Genomic DNA, 21,930 nt, shown 5'->3' with positions numbered 1-21,930 from the left:
AAAAACAACTGTTTTCCATTCACCAGTTTTGCACAAAGGAAAAAAGACATTCTGTGATGAAACTTAGAAAATCTTCCATATTATTATTAGAATTTATAGTACATTAAAGGGAAGATGTTCTAATGAAAATCCTCTATTTTCTTTGAAGCCAGTGTTCAAACTGATGCTGGAAATGGATGGCAATAAACAGTGAAAACTTATCACTTTATCACTTTATTCATGAAAGAATTAATTTATCTTAGCAATTAGTCGTTTCAGGGGGCAGCAGTAGCTCATATTTCTTAAGATAGTTTTATTTAAATATAAATTGGTTGGAGGGAGATAAGGGTTTTTTCTCCACACTATTATATCCCTCATCCATAAGCAATATACAGAACAAACATAGGAATTTGGTTTTTTCTTTCTTTCTGAGCAGACTTGGGAATTGGCGCAGGGTTTTTGGCATCAAAATGCCCATTTCCTGCTGCAAATGCATTGAAAACTGTTGTGGGTTGACCCCAGCCAACAGCTAGGCACCCACACGGCTGCTCGCTCACTCCCTCCACCCCAGCAGAAGGTGGGGAGAGAATAGGAAGAGCAAAAGGAAGAAAACTTGTGGGTCAAAATACAGTCAGTTTAATAAGTGAAGGAAAGAGAAGAGACACAAGTGATGCAAAGGCAATCACTCATCACCTCCTGCAAGCAGACTGATGCCCAGCCACTCTGAGCAATGGCCACCTTGGAAGCCAAGCCCCTGTACCTGTACTCCCTTCTTCCTCTACCCCAATTTTTTATTGCTGAACATGACACTATATAGCACAGAATGTCCCTTTGGCCAATTCGAGTCAGCTGTCCCAGCTGTGTCACCTCCCATCTCCTTGCTCACCCCAAGTCCACTTGCTTCATGGCGGGCAGGGTGGGAAAAAAATGTCTTTTTGCTGTGCAAGCACTGCTCAGGAATAGCCAAAACACTGGTGTGTTATCAACACTGTTTTAGCCACAAATCCAAAACACAGCACCATAGCAGCTGCTAGGAAGAAAGTTAACTCCATCCCAGCCAAACCCAGTACAAAAACTGAACTCTAAATTTCAGAATAAGAAGGTACATGAAATGTGTCACTAGTCTTTGAAATAGTTGCAGACTATTAGAATTAGTTGATTTAAATCAGCAGAGGATCTGGTCCTGGATATCTTATGTATTAGCTGAAGTTCAAAAGTCAATCCAAGATCACCTTGTACAAATAGCAATAGGATATGATTAATTAGCAGAATTAGACTTCTTGCACAGGTAACAAAAATATATGTAGTTTGGTAGTCTGTAGCAAGACTGACCACTAATTCATGAAAATAAAAAAAAAAAATTCCATAAAGACTGATTATTCTACAGTCATATAGAAAAAAGTTTCTTATACCTTCCTAACATGAATTTGGTGCTCATCACTAGCTGAGTTTAAAAGGACTGTGCTCTGAAGTTTTGTGGTAGTTGTTGTACTACCATACCTGAAATTTTAAAACTAAAAAATTGTTATAAATGAGCAAACATCTATTGAGTTTAGATGTAAATTAATGAGAAGTCATTTATTTTTATATCATATTACATAAAGGGGCAAGAGAATGTTTCTACTAGGCCTGCAAGGCAGCATACTAATTGAGGACTGGATATAAAGTGCTGTATATTGTTTGTAAGCTAAAATATCAGCTGTACATTTTTCAAATGAAACATGTGAAGTTAACTGGCACTTCTGACATTAATCTTTCCTTATCATGCACCTCATAGAACAGAGGAACGTAAGTGTGCTAGTAGCAAAGTTCAGCAAAAAGGACACAGAAAAATGTAAGCAATGAAATCCGGAACTGCAAATCAAAACTCTTCTCTCCTTCTCATGCCACTTAAACTCCCACTCTATAAATGCCTGCCTTTTTTACTTTTACGGTCATAGGCTATCAAGAATATCACCCCACTCAAAATGGTTTGCCTTAATTCCAGCAAAGATCCAGATAGTAGGCACTCTTGCCTGCATGTTGATACTGGTCACCCTTTTCAACACAAACACCATGGGTGGGGAATTGTCTAAGTGGGAAGGAGGGCCTGGGATTCAAGCCTTGCCTCCAGCTACAGCAATTCAAACTTGCTTTCCAGCACAGTCAGAGGGCATGTTGGGCTGAAACACTTCCTAGCACTGGATTTGAAGTACTGTAATTCTATAGTCTCTTGATGAGGGAGAATGAAATCCCAGGTTTTGACTTCTGCTACTGGTGCTACCTTATATGTCAGAGACAGGGATAAAATGTATGCTTGGGGCCTGGCACCAGAGTTGTGTGGATTATAACAGTTTGGTAATCAGATAACTCATATCAGCATTTGTTTTACTTCTAAATCTCTTCTGTTTTGGTTTAGAAACAATCTTATTATAGATCTGTTAGGTTTTATTTTTAAGTTTTCCATCCAAGACTTAGTTTCATTATAGGTCAGTTTTAAATCAACAGGATAACTCTATCAGCTGACAAGAAATGCAGGAGTTTCTTGTGACAAGTCCATGTTCTGCCCAGGCTGCACAACAGGCATCCTAGTCCTGTTTGGATTTAAACCAGAGATCTCATGCTGGAGTTCCTCTTCAGGTGGCTTTTAAAGACAGGTCTGAACTGTGTCCTGAGGTACTTATTTTGAGCATGTAAATGTACAGCAAAAAAAAGCATGCAGGTTCCATGTGCCTGTGCAACTTAAGTTCTCCCTCTGCTCAGTATCCGAACAAGAAGTTCTCATCTTCTTGGGCTATTATATGCTACGTGTTGTTAAGCATGGAAGTGTATTCTTATCAGCCTTTACTGGACATATGTAGCACAGTTTTACTTTTATGTCTTGATAGAAGGCAAATGAGGTTGACTAAAAGTATATTAGTGCAAACACAATTCTTGTTTTCTTTTATATCTCTGTGCATTGTTTGGATTCTGTTGAGAGTTTTCTGCAAAAGGACTACTGTGGTATGAGATGTTACCCAAGGTAAATACAGATTTGAGAAAATGCTTTAAAGTTGGAATTTGGTTTATCTGAAAAGTTCCCACACAGTTTACCACAGTTTTTTTTAATGACTGTAGCAGCCTCCCACTCTTCATAAAGTGTTTGTTACATTAATTAGGGGGTCTGTTAGACAACTAATTTCCCCCACAAAAGCTGCTAGGAGACGATGAGCATGGGAGTGGTATGATGTGAAGAAGCACACTCATATCTCAAACTATAAACAAGGGCTGTTAGTTACTTAAAAAAAAGTAAGTTCTGGTGCTTTGTAGATTTATGTATGTTGTCTTCCCAACTTTCAGGTCCATCCATTGTTGGGAAAGAAATATGAGACTTCCATGATACGGCTATTGCACCCCTTCTCTATTACAATGTGAAGTGCCTATTCAGAGTGCTAACCATATTGTCAGCTATACTGGCCACCAAAACAAAATAAATGCTACTGAGAACATGAGGCAGTTTCTGAAAATCAGTATCTGTGCATATCTGTTGCCATGCAAACTAGTACTATTGTACTCTGACAAAATCAACAAGCAATTAAGTAATTTATGTTTGTTTCTCAGGAGGTATTAAGCACATGGATAGGCAGAAAACTGGCTACAAAATACTTAAAACAGCATGTGGTATGTAATACAAAACAAGCTTTGACAAATCTACTAGCCCAGAGAAAGAAAAATGTTTTAATTCCTGCCGTGACTGTAAAACTTTCAGGGTTGTTTCTACATGGCCTTTTTCTAGAGAAAAATTGACTTTATTAGTCCTTCAGCCATTAGCTCTTTATACCTTTTGCCGTAATGCTATTGGTGGTATCTGTTATTTTCTCCATATAATTTCAGTACTTCCTTTTTAATTCTCCAAGATGGAGCTTCGCTTTGTGTAGGGGGCCATCAAACAGAAAGTGTAGTATTGTCAAGAAGTCTACTGCAGACTTGTGCAGTGGACAAAGCTGGTAGCCATGTACTTTTTCTCTAAAACTGAGGTGGTGAACACTGTTGTTACTTCTTTGTGAGACAAATGCATATTGAGAAGTGAGGGAAATGGAGCAGGCTGAGTAATGTTCATAGGTGATATTGGGTGTGATATATATATTACAGGTGAAACACATTAGTATATATAGCACATTAGTAGTGTTTATTGGAAGTAGATGGAGTAATGGACACAAGCAAATTCTACTAGATTTTGAATCAAGAGAAGTCATCGAGGTATATGCTTTAGCAACTATCATTAAATTTAATTTCCTAGTCAAAGAAGATACTTAATGTCTTCTTGGTAAGGATGGTCTGCATTACCTAGGTGGAGGTAACTTAATGGCAGAGAGCAACTAAGTATCTGTTCACCCCTAATACATTTGCAGGAAGGAAGATTGGAAATTCTCCCTGCACACATGGGTGATGGCTTGGCATGTCTTTTAAATTGATGATCAGTTAGGCGTAGGCTTAGTTTTGCATGCTTAAGAGTAATTATACAAAAACAATCCCCTTTGCAATCGTGAACACATAACTGCAGTGACTGTAAAACTCTTTATGCAGAAGCTTTTTTTTTCAAGTTTTATCCTTGTACTGAGCAACCTAGGACCATGATGGATGAACTGGGTCCTATGTACTGTCACACTGGGAAAAAAAAAAGGAAAGAAAATACTTATGGAAAAGTTTGGATGCAGTGATAGTTCTTTTAATTGAAACATATGAATGTTAGTTCCCTTTGAATCAACTTGAACAAAAAATTCTAGTTCAAAGAAGCTAGCATAAATTATGTATCTGCATCTTTCGAGTTGACTCTGATTGCTGTTACTTCCTAAAATGTATCTTTTAATGACTTTTTGAAGTATCATTAGTGCATTAAGAAAAACTGTAAAACTTAAAATTGAGTACAACTTTGGATCTCATTAAAAACCACGTCTTTCTGTCTGAGCCCTAGTTCCTAGAAAATTTAAAAGTTAGGGCTTTTTCCTGCAAGCCTGCAAAATGGTAAATAGCTTTGCTGTTACACCACCCTTTCTGCCACCTGCCACATCACTAATCTCAACAACTCTTTGGGATCTGGATTCTGGAGCAGGTCCCGCACCAAAGAACCTTCCCATGGTGAGTAAATAAGTTAAAAGATCTCAGTGTATTCCAACAAGTTTGTCACTTGGGGAGGAAGGGAAAGGTTGAAGAAAATGGTTCCTCAAAAGCAGTAACACATCCTTTAGTAACTTCTAATAATTGATATAAAGATAAAAACAGACATTGTATACAGTGAGGGTAATTTTTGTGTTCTCTGCACAAATTATTAAACCGAAATGATATTCCCATGAATATCAACAATATTGCCACAATCACAGTAAAAATGCCTTAGTAAAGAAGCTACAGAATTGGACACTGAAATGTCTATTTGAGGATAGCTGCTCTAGCTTTCAAAAACTTGAATGTAACCGAGTTCAAGTATCTGACAAATTCGACTTCGTCCCAGTGGTCTTCAACCAAATTCAGATACTGTAGACCAAGAAAATGAAGAACTGGAGATGACACCCATATAATCTTGATTTCATCCTGTTTGAGCATTGCCTCCTGTGTCCATAATCGTGACAGTCTCCCAGTCTTTCATCTACAGAGACTAGAGGGACCTTTGAAAGAGTAAAACACAATACCCATCCTGCAAAATGGGTCTGTTCATCCTTTCCAACCACAAACTTTTGCTTACTCCTCAAACCCTAAAGACTTTCACCACTGCCAGAACACCCTCTGCCATTGAATACTCTCTCTCTGCTAATGAGGTCTTCTGTTTTGCAAGTGGACTTGCGAAGAGAAAATGGTGTGAGAATTGGTGTGTTCTACTGAAAAAAGTTTGGGTTTGTTTATTTGTTTGTTTGTTATGAGTTGTATAAGTTTGCAAAGGTGGATACTACTGGGTAGTAGTTTTTCGAAGGGTTTTGACTTCCTCTTTGTTTGGACTGTCATTGTGTATTGAAATAATATGAATTCGTAGCAGTTAACTAACTACGGCTGAGACAGAAAACTCAGATAGCTTTTTTCTAAAACCTGGATTCTAATCATGTCATATTTACATTACCTAGAAGAGATGTGTGCATATGCATATAATTAAACCTGGAACCAGGACAGGAACTATTTTTTTTGTCATATCACTTACCTAAATCTTAATTATGCACTAGATCTTTTGGGAACTTTATGAAACAAAGGTTTCCCCTGGGTACAAACGTCCTCCAAGCTTCTGCTTTGTTTTCAGGACTATGGGAAGAAGGAAGGATGCAAAGGATCAGGGAACTGTTAACTAATTCAAATGACAACAAACAGTTACTAACTTAATCCTGAAAACTCACAGGTCATGACAATAGTAATTATGGAGACATTAGGAGTGTCAGAAGTGACACCCAAGCTACAGCAAATTGGTTGAAAAGCTACCCTGTATTTAACTAGGTAATGTCTTTCAGTAGATGCTTATCCCTATGAGCAAAGCACGATATATGAATGTCTGTCTGTGGGTATCTGCAGCCACAGATGCCATATTTGGGCTTTGTGAAATAACTCCTCTGTTGGTTCATTCTGTGAAAAATAAAAATGCATTTCATCTGTCTTAATAACCAGCTTGACTCACTTAGGGATTTTGCTTGATTTATAGGGCAAGATTATAGCACTTGTTCTTTAGCATGGGCATATGTAGTTTCCTAGATTTACTTGTGTGAGTGATACTACTGGAATCAAAGCAATGAATGTGTGTCAGGTTGACTCTTCAGATAAATTGTTATTATAGATTTTTTTATAGGTTTTGCTGTGGTTTGAAAATTATTGTCTGCCACTGCCTAAACAGTGGATGAGTCCTGTCACGTCAAGTGTGGGAGGAAAAAACTGATCTTTAGACATTAATGCTAACTACAGATAGAACTAATTGAAGATACACATCTGAGCATATTTAAATGAGCTATTGACTGACCTTTCCTTTCTTTTTTGTATCCTGCAAACTTCAGCAGGGAGTTCCTTTTTATGTAGTATTGTGTTGTCAGGCTTGACTAAATTTTCACCAGCAGGTAAAGATGGATGCCATACATTTTTAATTAAGCATTTAACCTCAATTATTTTTAACCAATTTGTTGTGCTTGGAAAAGAGCCAATGCACTTTGTACACATGTGCGGATGCATGCTCTCACACATACTCCCAGAACTGTAAGTTACCTCAAACTTAATTTCTGTTAACAGTTGTTGTGTAGTCAGAGCCATCACTGGTTAATGCAATATCTTAATAATTGTATTTAAATGGTTGCAGTAATGTGGAATAAAAAGTGATTTTTATTATATCTCTCAATTTTGGAGATGTAAGCAAGTCAGATATATGAATTCTGGGTGATAGTTATTAAACTTCAATTATTACTCTTTCTTAAAGTGAAGTGAGAACAAGGCATAAAGGAACAAGTTACATAAGTTATGTCATCAGCAAGATACACATACAAGAAAGACTGAAGTGGTTTCTGTTGTCAGAAAGACCCCTTTTAATGAAGGAAAACAAATCTAATGAGAATCCAGCAATTTCAAGTTATGTAACATAATGAAAAGCAGTACAAGAGACAAATCGGTTCATGTAGATCTAATAGTATTCAAGCCAGGAAAGAATACCCAGAAAGAAGAACATCACAAACTGTGAATGCAGCAGCAGTATTCCATAGTTTAAATAAGAACAGCCCACTGCTAGCATAGTTAAATATCCACTTCATGGGATATTTATGCATCTTCAGCTCAAGTGCAAATGTGAAAACTAGAAACCAACCAAGTGAACTACACCAGAGGTGTGTAACCCGCTGTACACATGACAGTAATTCCAACTCAAATAAAGTTCAGTGGCCAGACTTGTACTGTGGAATTGGTCTTCTACATCTGAATGAATGGGAAACAGGAGTATGCAAATAGAGAGTTAATCCTGATAATGTAAGTGCTTGAGAGAGCAAGGTAGATGTAGCATTTGCAGACTCAATTTGGGCATGCAAGCGTTTAGCATCTCCAGCATAATGTCAGCCTATAAAGAGCTATGAAGATTCCTGTAGAGCCATTAATTTATTGTTTCAACAACAAAAAAAAGCCACTGTTGATGAATTTTTGAATAAGATGTGGTTGTAAAATGCATTTTTTATAGTGACTGAAAATGCTTGCTCTGCTTTAATATTAAGAATGAAAACAATATAGCTGCTGTGGTAGACTACTGTTAAGTAGCTGGAGAATATGTAAAACAGGCCACATCTTTGATATACTTAGGGGAACAACATATAAATCTTGGAAACAGCTCAAAGAATAGCACAAAATAGGAGATAGAGAACTTTCTTTGTGACCTAAACAATGTTTGGATCGCATGGAATGGATTCAGATTATTATTACCAGTACCTGAACCACCACTTAAGAGAACCACAAGGAATAATTGGAGCATGCCATGACTCTGTGTGTTGCATTGCTGTTTGATAAACTGAGAGAAGAGAAAAACTTGATAGGTATTGTACATTCTGTGCTTGGGGGACAGAGCATAGCAGGTTAAAATAAGATGCCGAGGTAAATGTGGACCTCCTTATCTTTTCAGATGAATTAGTATTCCTCTTACAGGGACAGAAGTGTCAGGCTCAAGGAAAAACATACAGTATTACAATTCCAATGAAGTTCTTCTAACATATTTTTTTTCCTTTTGGCTACATATTGTCATTTCAGAAGAGGGCAACACCATGATAAGGGCAATATTGTGGATCCAGAACACTTCCTGGATAGGTCCATTGGCCCTTCTTTTGGAAACACAGCAATTCTTTACAAGAATCAAAACTTGTGTATAGTTTAGTTGTAATTTCATTATTGAAAATAACTGGTTTTGAGTATGTCCATGTCTGTTGTGTAGTCTCTAAATCCTGTATTGCCGTCTGTATAGAAGTCCAGTTTGCAACTGGAGAAGCTGTAGATCACAGACTTATTTGATCTTATGTGTCCAGAAGTCTTGATAATTAATCTCTCTACATATACAAAAAATACTGTATTATTGAATAGACAATACACTTAAGTCCATTGTGTTCATTGGAGGCACTTTTCTGAATCACAGTTTCACCCTTACCTATAAGCTGCTAAACATTATATATAGGACAAACACACCTATTGGCATAAATTAGTACCGCATATTTGATATCTACCTTACCAAGAAACCAAGATATGAAAATACTTACTAGCAGGTTTGGTAATACCTAACTTATCTTATTTTTTAGATCATAAGTGGTACTCAGGAGTAGGACATTCATTCTGGATTGCCATGACAAAGATTTTTTTTTTCAGTTCTGTAAAATCTGTTCATTTTTATCCCATGTTAGAATTAGGATTTTCTTTGAGAAGAAAATACACATTAGGAACTGTAGGTATCATGGAGTAAAAGTTCACAAGATGAAAAAAAATGCAAGTACCAAAATGGTCTCTAAATGATAATATTTTTATTGCATAGCATTGTTTTGCCCAATTTATTTTTTTTTATTTTATTACTTGGTCTTGGTTGCAGACAGCTTTTTTATGCCTTTTTGTCTTAATGTTCACTGTTTTTATAGAATTGGTCACCCTGAGTGAGCATATTGGCTACCAAAACACCATTATATTTGCAATCCGGTGGTAAAACTTCGGGGAAGAAAACTCTTGGTGTAATATTTGTAACGTGAATTCTGTTATGACAACAGAGAACAAACTGGCAGCAGGAACTGCCTGGGGGATGAGGAGGTATCATGTGCTCTTAAATGTGAGTAATAACTACACAAAACACTTGTTACTGGGGCGCCAGTGTAACATCTTCGCATCATGTATAGAACATGAAGATACGTAGGTCTGACTTAAAATCGTATGAGAGGTAACTTGAAGTGCAGTGCTTGTAGGCATGATATTACAAGGATAAAAGAGGACGACGGCTAGCAGGAGAGGTAATATTTCCCACTCATGATTCCAAATTACTAAGATGGTTTCCCTGTTAGAAAATCCTTACGTATGTGGATTTACGTGTGCTGTGTTTCAGTAGTGTATTAATCCTCATAGTGTATCTGCATATCTTTTTATTAAAATGCTCTTCAAATTGTTAATAAGGATACTTCAGCAGGCTAATACCTTCACCTGTAAAACTACATATGGTACAGATTTGGTATTAGCATAACAAAGGCGACTCACTCCTCTTCAGAACAGACCCTGCATTGCAGCACATGGCAAATATTTCCGTACAGCCAGATATCCTCTAGTCCTCAGTTTGAATTGTTTCATTTTACAATAAACCAATGTTTTTGCATTTTGGCCCTTAGGGTCTCAGCAGATATTTGTAAAATGAGGAAAAACAAATGTCTGGATTATACAAAGTTAATAAAACCAGATGCTATTAACAGCTCACTGTATCAGTATTTCATACGTCAACATAAGCATTGTTTTATGTTGTTTTAAGGTGAAGGAAAAGGAAGGAAGGAGCTAGTGTTAGGATGAAGTGACAAAAGTGTATAACTGTGTATAAAATATAGAAGGTTTACTTATGAAAAGGATGATAAATTAATACTTTGTATTAAAAATACTTTATGTAGAGATCTCTATTCCAAGAAACCCATCAATCATTCACAGGCACAGCGCTACGGTGGTGGTCACATACACGAGGACATCACTTACATAATTTGTCAAAGTAAAACTGGCTCATTAATGATGAGCGCTCAAGGTCAAAGCGAGAAACAGGAGTTACGCCTTAATATTTTCATCCAGGTAACTGGACATTCCCTGTTAGCTTGGTTAGTTTGGGCAATGGGCAGTATGCTTTTCTGTTGCTGAAGGTGTAGCAGGAAACATGACGCAAAGTCTGCTTTAGTTCGGTAGAGTTTTTTACTCAGAGAAGGGAGAAGAACAAGGAAAGCAACTTCTGTCCTTCTGCTGTTGTATCACTACAGTCATTCTTTGTGGCGTGATATAGCTCTTACCTTTCTGTCTTCTCTGTTACCTCCTTCTTCTGAACACATATGAACTCATGCTTTAAAGATCTGGCAGCAAGGCAAACAGCAGGCTAGGGAAGCACTTCAGTAAAGCTGGAGTAAGTGGCTGGCTTCTAGTTTTTTTTCTTTATTTTAACAAACACCTTTTGTCTGGTCTTAGAGATATGTATTTCTAGCATTGTTTCACCATGCTTAGCTTTTTTTTCAGCATCCAGAGATGACTTAAACATGAACAAATGAAGCATCTTTTGTTTTATCTTGAAGAAAATCCTCAATGCAAAAGTCATTACAATGGAAACGAGACTTTATTTTTCTAAAAGCACAAATAGCAAAGTAATGAAAACTATGAAAATTATGAAAGAGTTGCAGAATTGTTGGAGATTCACTGAACTGCAGAAAGACTTCTCCTCTCTTTTTACCTGTTATCTTTGTGGCTAACGTGCCTGTCCAGTCTCAATGTTAGACTTCAATTCCTTTTTCTGCCTGAAGGGATTAAAAGCTGCACTTCTCATCTTCTTAGCCTATCTACCAAGCTGGGATCACCTCTGAGGAAGCACTAGCTTAGTCCTTCCTGTTTTGAGCTGTTCTACTGTAAAGTAGACTTGGTTACCAAGACAGCTATTTTCAACTTACTGAAACAAGGAGAAAAGGAAATCATCACATTGAAGAGCATCGTAAATCTTTGCCTGTGGGGTAGCTGCTTCCACTCTTGTGTGTTTCATAGCTGGCTTGAGTTACTGCCACCACATTTCTGCTGGAAGCTTTCCCTCCATTTTCTCTCCCCCAGACCCATGTGCTGAGTTCCTGCTACCCTTGTGCAAGCACTGGTGACTGGTGACAGCTGGAGAAGGGGATACATACAATTTTCTAAAACTTCCAGATTTGTTGGCAGCCTGATAAGTAAACTGATCTTGCTCACCACATCAGTTATGTATTCATTAACGCTGATTCTGGAAGGCTTGGGAATACCTGAAAGAAAGGAAGAGGAGTCACTTCTTTTGGTGGGAACATCGTACCTAGGCTTGGACTGGCAGTGTAACCACATCCTGAAAGCATGGCAAAGGCTCATACCATGAAGTTTCTTATTTTTTAATAGATGAGTAGTATTGTTGTTGTCTTTCATTTTACGGATTGAGCCTGCAGAACCTGACTCAAATTTATTAACAGCTTTGGGAAAGCTAATGTCATATTTTTAAGTGAATTTGAATCTTATTGCAAAAATTATCGTTAAGTACTCATTGTAACATTTCCTACCTTAATCCCCCATCTAATTGTATGCTTTGCCTTAAATAATGTATATAGAGTGATTTTTTTCTTCCTTCTCTTTCGCTTGCTGTGTCCTCCATGTTAAATGTGTTTTTTTCTTTTTTTTTTTTAACCTAGAATTTGACATAAGATTTTGTGCCATGTAGCTGTACAAGTTTATTGCTCTATAACACATAGGTTTATGAAAGGTTTGTAAACACAATATTTATTTTTGACACTTGGAAGAATTAACTCAGAAAAGTTTAGTCCTGTATTTAAATGCCGTGATTCTGAACCCATAATGCTGCTGTTCAGGACCTTCTTCAGCACAAACTCTTCCTCAGCTTTAGTATCTCTTTAAAAATCCAAATATACTGGCTGGCAAAAAGACTGAATATTGATGTCCAAAGAATAATGTCCAGGTGTGGTAAGCAATGAACTCGGACACCTGTTTGGCCACCATAAATTTCTCTGGTGTGTGGTTCTTGGTTGTCTTAGTCACATGGAATCAGAGCAGCTGTAGTTACAGAGTTGTTAATGTGCTCAAGGTATGAAGGAATCTAAAAAACTTTGCTAGAGAAAGCTGCAGCTCTCTCTAAACCAGTATTTCCACAAATGTTAACGGATACAGTTGTAGCAATCATAATGCGCCTTTTCCACTGACAGACTGATGCTCTGCTCTGCTGAGGAATTCACTGTGAAGAAATCGCGCTGCGATGGCGAACTGAGCTCATCTTTTTATATGAACGTCTCTGAATTAATTGCCAAGTATACATCTTCTGTCTAATATACATCTTTTTTTCCCAGCTAAATATTACTGTTCAAATGTCACCCTGTCCCTTGTTTTATGCTGGTAGCTGCCTCATTATTCACTTAATATCAGTTGTGTGTGTGAGTTTGAGGTATTTTTTGTCTTTTAAATTTTGTGTTCCACTTAATGAAATCACTGAAGTGTCTTACTGAAATGAAACAGCACTGGATTCATGAGATCAGTAGCCTTTACTAGACCTCAGTGATTAGTCCACTTACCCAAAGCCAAAACCCCAAAGTTTCATACTACTGCCTCTGCCCAGGGCTTCAGGATCCCAGGTGGGAGGAAGGCTTTTTTGGAAGGAGAGTCCTCGTTCCCGCACGTATGTTCTTACTGATCCAGTTTTTAAAAAATCATTCTGCAGATAACAGGAAGCAATTTAACACCCAAATACTTTCTTTGGAAGGGAGGAAGGGATGTATTTTGATGCGGGGAGCAGCCATGCAAGTGTGTTAAAATGGTGAAACAGAGCAGCAATAATTGAGGCTGATGTAGCTCCATTTTCAATTATATTTTCAGGGTATAAAAATTGCTGTTACAAATCTGAGTAGGTGAAATCTCCAATAAGACAAAAAAGATAAATAAGGTAAGATAAAAATTGCAAGCATGAGTGAAAATGTACCTGCATATAGCTGAGAATTAAAAGAATTTTTAAGCTAGTGCCAGAAGGTGAGAGGAGAATTTTGAACAGCTTTATTTCCTTTTGGTATTTATCAGAAAAGGAGAAAAAAAATATAACGAGCAGATAGAGCTTCAGAAAACCTCTCATGTTTTGATCTTCGGGTCAGATCCCAGGACCCAGAAAAATATGAGAAATAATAGTTTAATCTACTTGAGCAGGCTCCATAATACACAGGTACCTGCTTAATGTCTTCATGATGATGAAGGTGATGCTTGTTTAGACACTTGCCCCTATGGCAACAGGACTCGACAGTTCTCCATCTTTTCAGGGGACTTTGAAGAAGCCTGAGGCTTGTACTACCTCTCCTTCCACGCAGCAGCACAGACCGATGTTTTCTTTAATTTCTAGACCTGTCAATCGAGCACTATTATTTAAAAGAAAAAAAAGTCTGCATGTCCTCCTCTTTCTACTCCTTCTGTCTCCTAAGACCATAGAGGCATAATTTAAATCAGCCTGGAACGGTTTATTGTGGTGATGAAGCCTTCATCAATATATGTAACTAGCAGACGTGTCGTCGTGCTCCTGGAAATTTAGTCTAAGGTAGGTTTTTCATTTTATCTTACTCCGTCTCTCCACTCTGGACCCCTACCTGAGCACGCTGCCTCAGGACGTTAGTTTGTTAAGCTAAGTCAGACTTATTTTCAGCCGCGACACGAGCATAACTACACAACCTGGAGTCTAAGCGGTGGAGCTGCATGTTGTCGCGCCGCCGGTCGCCCCCGCCGCCCGCCGCCCCCCGCCCAATTCCTGCCCGTGTTGACCGAATGGCTGGGAGATGCCACCGCTGCGCAGCTCTCTGAGGGCAAGCGGACAATCCAGGCGACGCTCCGGTTTTTCACGCAAAGAGAAAGAAGCCTGCCTGTCCTCGCCCAGGGATTCCACGCAGCATTTCTACACTTCCAACAAAGGGATTTCCAAGGCTATTTCACGGGAAAAGCAGAACCCGGGTGAGGGCGCGGGGGGAGCGAATCCCCTGCCGTGAACCGCCCTGACCACAACGCTGTTCCCGAGTTTCCCACGTCGGTGTTTCCATGCGAACGGCCGCCGCGGGCAGCCACCCCTCCCGACGCAGCGCTGCCCGCCGTCCCCCGGGGGGGAGCGCGGGAGTCCGCGCCCCGGCCCCGGCCCCGGCCCCGGGCTCGGCGGGCGGGGCGGCTCCGCGGGATGACATCATGGGGGCGGGGCGGCGAGCGGGGGCGTGGGGGGGCGGGAGCGGCGCGCCGGGCTGGCGGCTGCTCGGGCGGCGGGATGGGGCGGAGGGCGCAGCCCGGCAGGCAGCCGGCCCCGCCGCCCCGGCAGCCGGCTCCCTGAGGCACCTCGGCCCGCCGCTGGTGAGTGGGCGGGGGGCACCACGGCCCGGCCCGACCTGACCCGACCCGGCGGGGTGGGGCGGGCGGCGGGGCACCTGCCGGGTCCCGGGTGCTGCCCTTTTTTGGGGAGGGAGGGTTGGGTTTTTTTCCGGTTTTTTTTGTTTTTTTTTTTTTTGGGGGGGGGGGGGGTTGTTCGTTTGTTTTTTGGGTTGTTTTTTTTTTGGTTTTTTTGTTTGTTTTTTTGTTGTTGTTGTTGTTGGTTTGGTTTTTGGGGGAGAAGCGCATCAGGGCACCTGCGCGGGTTCCTGCTGCTGTTCCCTCCCTCTCGGCCGGTGGCGGGTGCGGGCAGGCACAGGGCGAGGGTTTCCGTCGGCTCGCCGGTACTTTCATCCTTCGGTCGGGCCGGCACTGGGACAGTCGCCGGTAGGGAGCAGCGGCCGCGGCTGCGCTGCTGCCTCAGCCTCCGGCCCGTATGCTGCTGGGAGACATAACCCAAGGGAGTTTCTCTTTCTTCCTCTTCCACCCCCTTGCCCCAAGTCGGAGACGGAGCCCGGGAGGGAGCAGCCGCGCTGGGGAGCCGGGGCGGCCGCGGGCAGCGCCCTCCCGTCCCCTGCCCTGCTCTGCCCTCCCGTCCCCTGCCCTTGCTCTGCCCTCCCGTCCCCTGCCCTGCTCTGCCCTCCCGTCCCCTGCCCTGCCCGCAGCCCTTCCCCAGCGCCCTGCTCAGCGCCGGGAGAAGTCCTGCCTTAACGTTAAGGGTCTTCGGAGTAAGCGTGGCGTGGAGCCACTTGGTAACGGGAGGAGACCCGGGTTAGGAAAACCTGCCCCGGGGACGTGGGCGAGCTTGCCCTTTGTTTGTAATCAGTTTTTCGGCATGCGTTTGTTTATTTATTTATGTTTCCCAGTTGATGCTCTGTGTGTGGGAAGGGGGATGGAAGTACCAGCCCTTACAAAATGGGACGCTAAAAGCAGTGGAAACGTGAATGAAGGCTTCCAGGTTTCCACTGCTGTCAGCACGCCTTGCTGTGACTGTCTAGCCAAGGTTCCTCTTAATCGGGCAGTTCTCCTCACTTTTCCCCTATCCCGTGTATTTTGCCCAGACTTCTGGGGAGCACAAGCGTTAAAATGCCTTCTCTCAGCTCTTCCCCCATCTTCTTCTTTCTTGTATTTGCAAGTTGCGGTCAGGAACGAATTGAAAGGAGGGAAACGCAACCTTTTACTTTAGTGCAATTTAAATTGTCTTCATTGCCTAACAGTAACGTAGGTTACAACGGTAGTGAACCGCCTTGTATTTCTCCTTCTGTGTTTGAAATGCTGCAAAGTTCAGTTATCTTGCTGTGTATGGAGATCTGCAAATCGGATAGTTATTGCAGTGTGTTTTCTTAAATCCCTGTGACACTGGCATGGATTGAAGTAAATATACAAACTGATGTGCTGCCTGAGAGAATGAGCTTATCTTGCAGCAGAACATGTTCTTTTTAATACTGAACAGCTAATATGGACGCTGCCACAGTACTTCATTAAAAAGTTGGGAACTAATTAGCTGTTTCTTACAGCTAGAGTTCCATATTTTAATTAGAGTTCCTGTCTTCAAGTTTAAACTGATTAAAGCAATGCCAAGCCACTCTGGTTATTTTCAATGTTTGTTTAAAAAAGAAAAGGAAAAAAAAAAAGGTAATTTTAAGCTCTTTGAACTTCATGTTGAAAATCAAACCCTTCTGTTTGGGGTTCTGTCCCTGACTCTGCTGGGTGTGGGGGGTGAGAAGATGCGTGTTGTGTGCATCTTGTGTTAGAGTGAGGAAGGAAACTAATTAATGGCAACAAAACTTACAGGTTTGCTGTTCATGGGGCATTGGTTTCAACTGGACAACCACAATTTGAAAAGGAAAACTGGAATGTATTGCCCAATAAAGATAGCACTGGATAACCTGTGAGCATTCAGGTGCATTTCCCAATGTTCAAACCACACATAAGGGTGTGTTTGGAGACACAGTGATGATGCTTCCTAATAATACTAAAACCTCTGTTAGTGTCTGATTTTCCTGACCAAAAGTCTCATCCAAACTTACATAAAGCTGTCACGATGATTAAATATTGCCCTCCATTACCTCCTTTATTAATCTCATGTGCATACTTCTGTCTTCATTCTGCTGAAGAATGTTTACTTGCTTTAAACAGAAAATTCAGTGTATGGCTCATTCATGAGTACCCTGCTATATTTTTAACAACTTTCTTACCCTTTTTAGGTGTTTGAGAGATTTGCAAATTGATATTTCCCAAGGGAGTTGTTGTGTTGATTAGACTTGCATAGTGGGTCTATTCTGAATATTTCACAGCACTCTTGACACTCTTCATGGGAACAGTTTAATGTTTTTCTCACACCGCTAAGCACTTGTGACAAGATTTAGCAATGGGTGCTTTAAAATACAAAAATGAACTTTTCTGGAAGATGAATGCTAAATGATTGACACCCTTTTAAGGTGCATGGATGGGTCAAAAGAGCAGTGCTTGAAAGTCTCCCATATGGGACTGACAGCTGACCTTAATGCTGTGAACTTGCTTCATTTCAATGTTCAGCCCAGTCAGAGCTGTGGTAATCCTCATGTCATGACAGAAATTTCTCTTGTCTGTTCCAACATTTAAAGGATTTTAAAAATTATTATTATTGTTGTTGTTATATAGTGACTTAATTCTGTGCAAGAGAAACTTCTTTGCAAAGCCTTGGGTGTTAATTTGATGTCTCCAGATGCTTACATTCAAGGTGCTTGAATGCTCTGATGTCAGGTATGCTGCCAATGAAACCTATATAATTAAATCTCTAAGTGAATGTGACTAATTCTTCTGTACTATGATGATTCCGTATGTTTGTTAACTACAGCTCACGTCAACTAATATGATGTCAGTATGGATAATGAGATAAATTGTCATCTTGGTTTTTATATTTGATGTGGAATTTCTATATGTGACTGCTGCAGTTAACTGTTTTTAATATCCTCAGAATAACTGTCTGGCTTTAGACAACTGACTTTTCTCTTGTGGAAGAAGCAAGCTCACGTACTAGGATCACCTACATGCAAAATTTAAAGCATTTATTTGATTTTTAGAAGATTTTATTAGCTAGACAGTCCTGGGAAACCTTACATGTGATCTAGGAACAAAATTCCCCAAATATGCACTACTACGCTTCCAGTGTGAAGAGCGTGGGAATTGGAAGTTTCTCTGTAGCCTGTGAAGTCTTACTGGAATGGTCCAGCTAGAAGCTGATAACATCTGCTGCTAGTCTTTTCAGAAGCTGTTTATATCTCCTTGTGATTTTGGTCCTTTTCTCATTTTCCAATTATCACTGGGTTCTGCTGCCTTGGCCATGCTGCTGTCAGATGCCCGTTTTCTATTTTTGCTGCCTTTTTGCATTGCTGCCTTACCCCTTTTAGGTTTTTAACTTTAATTTTGTTTGGTTTCTGTATGTATATTATCCATTCCTTAATCTAGTAGATTCACTGTGATGTAGCGTACATGGCAATGGAATTATATACCTTGACTTGAAAAAAATTAGGATCTTTAAAGGGAAACATCCTGTTATGTGAAATTAAATCCAGAATAGCCTCATCATCTTAATAGCAGTGCAAATTCAAATAACGATTTAATAGAGGAACTTAAACCTTTTATGTGATGAGAATAACCTTGTTAATTATCGGGGTTAATGAGGTGCACTCCTTTAAAGTGAGCAGAGTGATCACAGGCCAAAAAAAGGACATCTTTTCTGCTGGATAATATTTTTCCAAATCTTTGGTAATTGAAAAGGGGATTTTCTTCCAGGTAGGTGTGTGGTATTACAGCAGTGTGTATCAGATTCTTCAGGAAAGAGAAATAAACACATATGAAAAAGCAGACTATATGATATAGTCAAAGCAATATGAAATGGTAAAATTACTTTACCTTGTTTTGTGTAGCCATCTTGATGGTTCACTGCCTTTTTTTCCAAATTCATTGGCAATCAGGCATACGCTGAAATGTAAATCTTATTAGAGTTACACGATTTGGAAATAATAATGAGTTTGGTAGTATTGCAATAGTGCATGTTGTTTCACAGCTCTCTAGGGTATTTCAACGCTACTTGTAACTTCATGTAGTTCCTTCTACCGAATGGTTTTTGGGATGCAAAGGCATTAAAGGTGCTTTGGGCAATTGTACTGCCACAGCGCTATCCTGTGGGTTGTAGGATTGGTGTACAGGATAGGTCTTCAACTTTATCGTGCGAGGTTTTGGCAGTGCTGAGCTGCAGAAGGGTGTAAAGTTAATTTCAGACTAGGTGACTATGGAAAAACAAGGTTTCTGATTTTACAGTGAAGATGATACTATATTTATAGCTCTTTTATAATCTTACGAAATGAATGTTTTTGCACAAGGAGTGTGGCATTCAAGGCGTCGACAGCATTTCTGGTAGCTTGTGTGTAGGAAGAGTTACAATGTTCCTGCCTGAATTTTGTCCCATTCATTTTGCTTGTCTGTTGCCAGATTTATTCACAAGAATGTCTTCCAGAACTGACCCATCTATGTCTGTCTGTCCCTATGACGTGTGAGCATGCCTGCCCTGGGATGGTGGTGGGAAGTACAGCACAACGTGAAACCTGAGCTCAGTAGCTGCTACCCTGTACTGACTTGGCTGATGTTTTAGTGCTTTGGAGTGAGGTAGCTGGCTGTATGGTATGCTCTGTGTGTCTGTCTGCACAGGCAGCACTGGGCAGGTGGTTAGAGGCAGTGGTTCTTTCTGAATCTGCAAAAATGTTCTGTGAATGTGCACCTACCCACCCCGTATAAGAAACAATAAAGCAAAGAAAATGGAGTTAGGTGCAGCTGTTACTGGAAGTTTTAAGATAAAGAAAAAAAGGCAGTTTTGTGCTATGTAAACTGTTTTTGATAATATAATGCATAGTGTGGAAAGGAAAGTGGTGTTACTGTAGGTTAGCTGTATGCAATCAATGGTAGCTTGAACATTCTCTTAACTTGTGGAGGTTTTGGTTTATAAGACTTAAATCCGTTCTTCATATTCCTTTAAAAGATTTAAATCCATTCTTTTTATTCCTTTAAAGGCAAGTAATAGCTTGGTATTTTTATAAAATGTGAAACAATTTTTCGTACTAGTCAGAATTGAGTGCATTTTTGCAGAGCCAAACTGCATGATATTAAGTTGACTTTGTTTCATTTATAGCAACGTGATTGTGCTTTGTAGAGAGAAAATGGTAGTCCAAACTCTCAGACTTCAGTAGAATAAAATATGTAACTTAAGTCTGGCAGATCAAGGAGGGTAGGATGTACTGGGAATGTTTCTACAATTGCCCACCAGCAGCTGAAATCCAAATTTGGACTATTTGTACCTTCAAATGGACTTTTAGGTAGACAAAATTAGATGTCAAATGCAATTTCTGCAAAAAAAGGGTAAGTAATATTTGACTGTGTTAAAATACTGGGTGATGTGGGACATGGTGGAAAATGTGGAGTAAAAAGTAATTCAGAACACCGAACAGGTTACGTACTTCTAATCTGTTCAGCAGGTCAGTTTGAGAATCTAAAAAGCAGAAGCTGTTTCATTTGCAATTCAGAACAACACTCTTCCTTGTCTGTTTATCTCCACTGCAAAATAAGTTCTTTAAGTAAGGTGGTGGTCACTGAGTGATTTCCTGTAAGGCTTCCCATTTTCCTCAGAGGAACAGTTTCTCTATCCTTTTTGATGTCTACAAAAGTACTACAATTAACTGCTCCCTTGTGTTATATTTTTTACTTCATGTTGCGTTACACAGCTGTAGAGGGAACAAGCTGGGGAAGGGAGGTGGCACCATGGTTCTGCAGGAACTCGTGGAAACGTAATCGTCATGGCATTGTATGGTTAGGGCTCCCAGTGAGGATATGTAGGGGACAGCTGCTGTGCACATCATAATTGTTTTGGTCATGCTGGGTCATTGAATGAAAATGTATTTGAGGCCAATAGTGTACTAATCCTCGTTTTCCAGTTTCTGCCCTTCAGCTCTCTAAAGGAGAGGAGAAGAGATTCCAAAAGCGAAAACACAGTGAGGGAAAGCCAGGCCATCTTTGCAGTCATGGGAGCAGCTTCCTTGACCTCCATGTAGTGTAGTTCATGTTATGATGGCTTGATGACTGCAGGTCTCATGGGAGATAGGGTGTGTCCCCCCTCCCCCCAAGGACTTCTCTGAAGTCTTTTCCAGTGGAAGTTTTGAAATACCAATGGTGTTATGGAAGAAAGGGACTTCTTTAGCACGGAAGAAAGGTTCAATGAGGAGAAAAATTATTAATACATTGATTCAGATGTAAAATTGATGTAACGTGAGCCAAGCTAGACAAATACGTAAACCAAGGGACAAAATTTTGGCATGAGATCAAGTAGTAATAAAATAGGACTAAGATAAGATTTGTAGCCAATGGAAAAGTGAACTTTTGGAGCTGTCTTCTGACAGGACAAGGGTGCAGATGTGTTACGTGGTCAGAGTTTTAAGGGAAAGCCCAAGCCCAGTTTAAGACATTGTAGGACTTGATAAATGTGATGAAAGGGGGCTGGGAGAATAATGTGGACTGCAGCATTAATCCTGGTGTATTGCTGGAAATCATCAGCTGGAACTCATTTGCGTAGCAGAAGAACGTGAGGCAAACTCCAGCTCTCTGGTTATCAGGACTGGCTGGGTGCAGAGGCAGTTGCAGTGAGCTTGCTGTTGCTCTGCTGTTCAAGGACCTTGATGCCATCAGCTGGTGTAAGGGAAAACCCTTGTTCAGAAGTAGACTGTGGAGTGAAAGTCCCGTGTGCTAGTACAAAATAGCGTGGAACAGGACTAAATCTAATCATGCTTTCCTGATCTTGGGTCCTCCTAAGAAAGGGATGATTATGGTTCCCAGGAAAAGACCTTGTGCTTCAATGTTTCCAATGTTTGAAAC

General features: G+C 40.2%; 1 protein-coding gene across 7 annotated transcripts in view; it reads left to right on the top strand.

Annotated features, from left to right (window-relative positions):
- The first annotated feature begins 14,880 nt into the window (after positions 1-14,880).
- The window catches only part of MARCHF1 (membrane associated ring-CH-type finger 1), a 274,990-nt gene continuing 267,940 nt past the window's right edge, over positions 14,881-21,930 (top strand). For all 7 annotated transcript variants that reach the window (XM_069786356.1, XM_069786351.1, XM_069786371.1 and 4 more), the window contains exon 1: positions 14,881-15,012. The gene's annotated coding sequence lies outside the window, so the exon portion shown is untranslated. The remainder of the gene's footprint in view (positions 15,013-21,930) is intronic.

This window comes from Haliaeetus albicilla, chromosome 1, assembly GCF_947461875.1.
Source record: "Haliaeetus albicilla chromosome 1, bHalAlb1.1, whole genome shotgun sequence".
Taxonomy (NCBI): domain Eukaryota; kingdom Metazoa; phylum Chordata; class Aves; order Accipitriformes; family Accipitridae; genus Haliaeetus; species Haliaeetus albicilla.
The sequence above is the reverse complement of the archived record's forward strand: the minus strand, read 5'-3'. Positions and strand labels throughout refer to the sequence as shown.